The sequence below is a fragment of the Octopus bimaculoides genome, chromosome 11 (assembly GCF_001194135.2).
Source record: "Octopus bimaculoides isolate UCB-OBI-ISO-001 chromosome 11, ASM119413v2, whole genome shotgun sequence".
NCBI classification, from domain to species: Eukaryota; Metazoa; Mollusca; class Cephalopoda; order Octopoda; family Octopodidae; genus Octopus; species Octopus bimaculoides.
The window spans coordinates 72,571,496-72,576,821 of record NC_068991.1 but is presented as its reverse complement, the minus strand read 5'-3'; the positions used below and the strand labels follow the sequence as shown (position 1 = coordinate 72,576,821).

The 5,326-nt window shown below is 35.2% G+C and overlaps 1 protein-coding gene across 10 annotated transcripts in view; it reads right to left on the bottom strand.

Moving 5' to 3' along the window:
- LOC106875082 (serine/threonine-protein kinase BRSK2) overlaps positions 1 to 5,326 on the bottom strand; it is a 305,025-nt gene that overhangs the window by 8,745 nt on the left and 290,954 nt on the right. The window lies entirely within an intron of this gene.

The window sequence follows — 5,326 nt, the reverse complement described above, 5'->3', positions numbered from 1 at the left end:
GACTTGGATCCTGGTAACCCATCCAGCATGAGGAATAGATGGGAAATGATGATGGTGGTGGTGGTGGTGGTGGTGGTGGTGGTGGTGGTGGTCATGATGACAATGATGATGGTGATGCTGACAATGACAATGATCACAAGGATGATAATGATGATGATGATGATGATGATGATGATGATGATGATGATGACATGGTATATTTGCATTCACTTGCGGTTGATAAAATCACACTGTAGCTACTCCCAGTTCCCTATCTCTGTGAAACACAGTCCGTTTGTTGCCTGAACAAATGCTTAGAAGTGAGAAACTTGGCCTAACATTGACACAAGTCATCGATTCAAAATAAATTAATGAACTCTATTTATTCAGTAGTTTTTTTTCTCTCTTCCATCTGTACACACACACACACACACACACACACACACACAATACCAAAAGGTTGATAATTACTATGCTGTTTTTCACAGGGGGTGGTCTATCAAATACTTTGACAAGCCACCCTTAGCAAAACTCTGAAGTGACTGTCAGTAGTTGAATAATAAATATTCAACTCTGCATCATATATTAAGCCCTTTTGTTATAAATAAAATGTTTATATATAATTATAATTATAAATACAAATACCTTTGGAAATGTGCTGTGCGTGAGAAGACCCGGCAAGCCAAGTGAGATCGTTGCCAGTGCCCCTGGACTAGCTCTTGTGCAGGTGGCACATAAGATGCACCATTTTGAGCGTGGCTGTTGCCAGTACCGCCTGACTGGCCTTCGTGCGGGTGACACGTAAAAGCACCCACTACACTGAGTGGTTGGCGTTAGGAAGGGCATCCAGCTGTAGAAACTCTGCCAAATTAGATTGGAGCCTGGTGTTGCCATCCGGTTTCACCAGTCCTCAGTCAAATCGTCCAACCCATGCTAGCATGGAAAGCGGACGTTAAACGATGATGATGATATATATATATATATACACATACATATGCTGGAACAGTTTCTCTTTTAGACATATTGTATTGGAAACATGACTGAGTTCTACTTTGCGTTTTTATCCAAGTCTTTTCCCTCATATTTTCATATTAATTTTTTGCAATTTGTTAGCAGACGTTTCTAAACCTTCGAGATTTCATCTTCAGGATGAAGGAATGTTGGTGTGTGTTGCTGTCTGTTTATAAAAAACAGCACCTATATGATTGATGCAGACATTAGTGCCAGAATTTGAAGTTTTGGTCTTTAACCTTTTAGCATTCAGATTATTCTGTTAAATGTTAAGCTTATATATTAACATCCTCTCGAATTAATCATGCATTATCATGTAGCTTTGAGATTTCGGTGACATTGTAGGATAGGTGTAAGAGACCAGATTTGGTTTGTTTGAGCATTAAACAAGTAGAACATTTTAGCCAGATATGGTCAGTTTAAATGCTAAAGGGTTAAAATTAAACATCATAAACTGGGTATTGTTTTTGTTTGTGATTAGTATACGTTATCTTATTTTACCATCATTGTTTGGTATTTGCATTTCTTTCATCATTAGTTTGCTTTCATGGCAAACAAATTCTGTATAGGATTGATGTCTTATCTGCTAATGTTTTCCCATCTAGCTTTTTTATTTTTGGTGGAATATAATGCATTGCAATTGCTACTCACAGAAAATACATGATGGACCAACAGTAGAGTTTTATACTTACATGGCCAATATAACAATTAGAGTCATGAATTAGAAATAATACATTTCTAAATCTCTCATAGAGATTTATGCAGTAGCGATACGTTGAAGTAGTTGTATGCTGTCAACTTAATGTTGACAGTCCCATGAAGGGAATAATACTACTGTTGTTTAGACTTAGGAAGCTGCACCACTTCCTGTCGGCCTTGACGCATTTCCTGTGTCATTATTATTACCTTCATGGGACTGTCACATTAAGTTGACAGCATACAACTACTTAGAGTCATGAAGTTCACAACTTCCATGTTAGCAATCAATTTTGTAATAAACCCTGTTGATAATTAATGGCTTGTCTGCAGTCTTACATCCATTGGAATTTTTATTGATAAGGTTTTCCATTTTATTATTTTTGTAGCATGTCATTAATGATAGTTTTATGGCTTGATGTAATGTATTTTGTGCCTTGCTTATAAAGGTTTTGATAATGTGCTCACCCATTTCATAGTTACCATGCATTTGATTCATATAACACACTTTATGATAGTTTGTGTAAGTTAACAGATGTATTTATTGCATTATATTCACACTTCTGTGATTCGTTCTATTAGTTTGTTTGGATATTAGCTGTTGGTTAGTGTTTGCCGTTGTTATTTCCTGTAGATTTCCTTATGCAGAGAGCTTCACTAGTCGAAGAGAATTTAAATGCCCTCCAAAGTAACAGTTCCACCACTGACATCATTCAGTATCTGTGTTAAACATTACGCATGTTTCCATTGTCTCTTTAGTGAAAAGAGATGTGGTGTATTTATTTGTTATTTTCTTTCTGAATGCTTTATATCTAGAAATATGGTCACTGTATTACTAGAAGTTTTAATTTAACTCTCCTGGATACTAAAATCTCATATGGAATTATTTTCTATGTTTTCTTTTGATTTCTTTAATGTTTTCCAGTTTCTCCATTAAACAAATTTATTGCCCACACTCTTGGAATATTCTGCTTGTTTGTATCTTGGCATCAGTTTGCTACTACTCTGACCACATATAAGGATGCAAATGTGAGCCATAAGAAAGAACCCATGTGAACAGTGAAAGAGTATTTCTGTTGTATGGAACATGAACCATTTCTTCATTAATAATCCGCTGATATGCCAAGTGGATTTATTATTGGATGTTTGTAAATACAGAGTCCACCATAAGTAACTATATATTTTCTTTTGCTTGTAACTTTGTCGATACTTATTCAATTTTTCTATTTAATATGTCATTTGAAAGCTGAAATGTTATATTTTTATTTCTCCCCCCCCCCCTATTTCAGATATACTGTTATATCGATTATGTCCACCCGATTAACAAAAGAGCAAAAGATTGCAGTTTTGAAATGGTTCTACAGAAGCTGCTTTTGCTGTTATTACAATAGCAGGATGGAGCAGAAGGTCTGTACTTTCAGCAGGATGGGGCACCGGCCCATTATGCTACGCTTGTGCGAGACTGGCTGGATGCCAACCTGCCCGGTTGATGGATTGGCAGGTGAGGACTGCTTGAGTGGCTGTCTCGTTTGCCGGATTTGACCCCACCCGACTTTTTCCTGTGGGGCGTTCTCAAAGAGAAAGTCTACTCAACAAAGCCCTGCAACATTGCTGAACTTAAGGAACAAATACGAGCTGCCATTGCTCAAGTGCCATTGGAGCTGTGCGCCAGAGTATACCGCTTGGTCCCTGAAAGATTAACAAAGTGCATTGAGCTCCACGGAGAGCACACGGAGCTTTAATAAACATCACGTTTTATGTTGCAACAAACTTTAGTGTACCCTGTGTTACTTTCTGTATTGTAGTAGCTTATTTCTTCTATGTTACATTTATCATGTTGAAATAAAAATGTATAGTTAATTTTGGTGGACCCTGTATTATTTCATATGATTTCTATTGTTTCTAGTCCTGAAATGTTGACAAACAGGGTCTTTTCTCTTCGTAGGTGATGAAGAAAGAAACTCCATATGAAAATTCATTTAAAATGGTATAAATATTAAGTAATGAAGAAAGAGGGTTTCTAAGAATACAAAAAGGGAAAGCTACGGAACTTTTCTATATTTCAGGAACAAATGCCCTGCTAGCAATACAGTGACTCCATTTCTAGACATAACTACTCATATAGAAAAATAAAGTGCAAATCATGCCTGTTGACTTGTGTGATGCCAAACACCTTTACTTGGATGAAAATGTAAATGCCCACACAGATACAAATGCCAGAGGTGAAATCCCTCAACAGATTGTCCTTGACAAATGAAGCACTAAAGGAATCTACAGAATAAAGCAAACACTAATTGGCAGCAGGTATTCTGACAAACTAATAGACCCAGCCGTAGAAATAATACAATCATAAATACAATGCAATAAATAAATCAGAAACTACAAGCATTAAGGCTCTACAATCTATTCATACGAATCAAATGCACACAAGCAATAGAATAATACAGTTCTATATTTAAGTGATGAAGAATTATTTACATTATTTACATTTCATGGATATTTGTCCTCATTTTGTTTGTTGTTCTCATTCCTAAGGTATTTTTCGATATTATTATTATTATTATTATTATTATTATTATTATTCAGGTCACAGCCTGGAATTGAACTCGGAATCTTGCGGTTAGTAGCCCGCGCTCTTAACCACTATGCTATTGCCCACGGGCATATGGCATAGTGATTAAGAGCACAGGCTACTAACCCCAACAACATCATAAAATACCTTAGGAATGAGAACCCAGGTTCGAGATTTCCCCAAGACACCTGATGAAGGCTGGAGGGTATATCAGCTGAAACGTTGTGTTAACAACAAACAAGATGAGGACAAATATCCATCAAATGTAAATAATGTAAATAATGTATCAATAGAATAAATGAACACATTGTGAAAAGCCTCATAAAACAGAACACTAAATGCACCACATCCAAATATAAGCTGACATTAATTATATACTACTAAGACATTAAAATTAAAGACAAAATTATCAATAATAAACAAGAATGCAAGAAGCTACTAATGATCAATGGGTTTATTGATTTGATTGCTAATATGAAAGTTGTGAACTTCATAACCCTAGCTGTCATATTGGCCATACAAATACAATAGTCTCTAGTCAGTTCACTATGCACTTGCAACAAGGAGTAAGTGCAGTATATTATGCTTCATGATATAAAACAAAATGAGATAGGAAAACATTAGTAAACAATATGTCTACCTTGTATAGAATTCCTCACAAAAAAAAAAAAAATACAGGATTAATGATGGAAACAGAATAATATTAAGATAAATAATATAGATAGTATATTGTAATCACTAACAAAAATATGTACTTGATGATGTATAATATGACAGTCTAAAATTCAGACTGTGGCAGTAATGTCTACACTAATTATGTAAGTATTATTTACTTGTAAAGAGACTGCAGCACTGTGTCGTCCTGAAGATGAGACTGTGAAAGTTTGGATTTGGAAGCTTAAGTGTTTCAAAGAAACTGCAAAAAACCCCATACAAAAATATGAAAAACTTAAATGAAATAAAAAGTTAAAGCTAGAACAGTTGTGTTTTCAATACGTTATGATGATGGTGCATATATATATATATATAAATATATATACACACACATATACATATACATACATACAT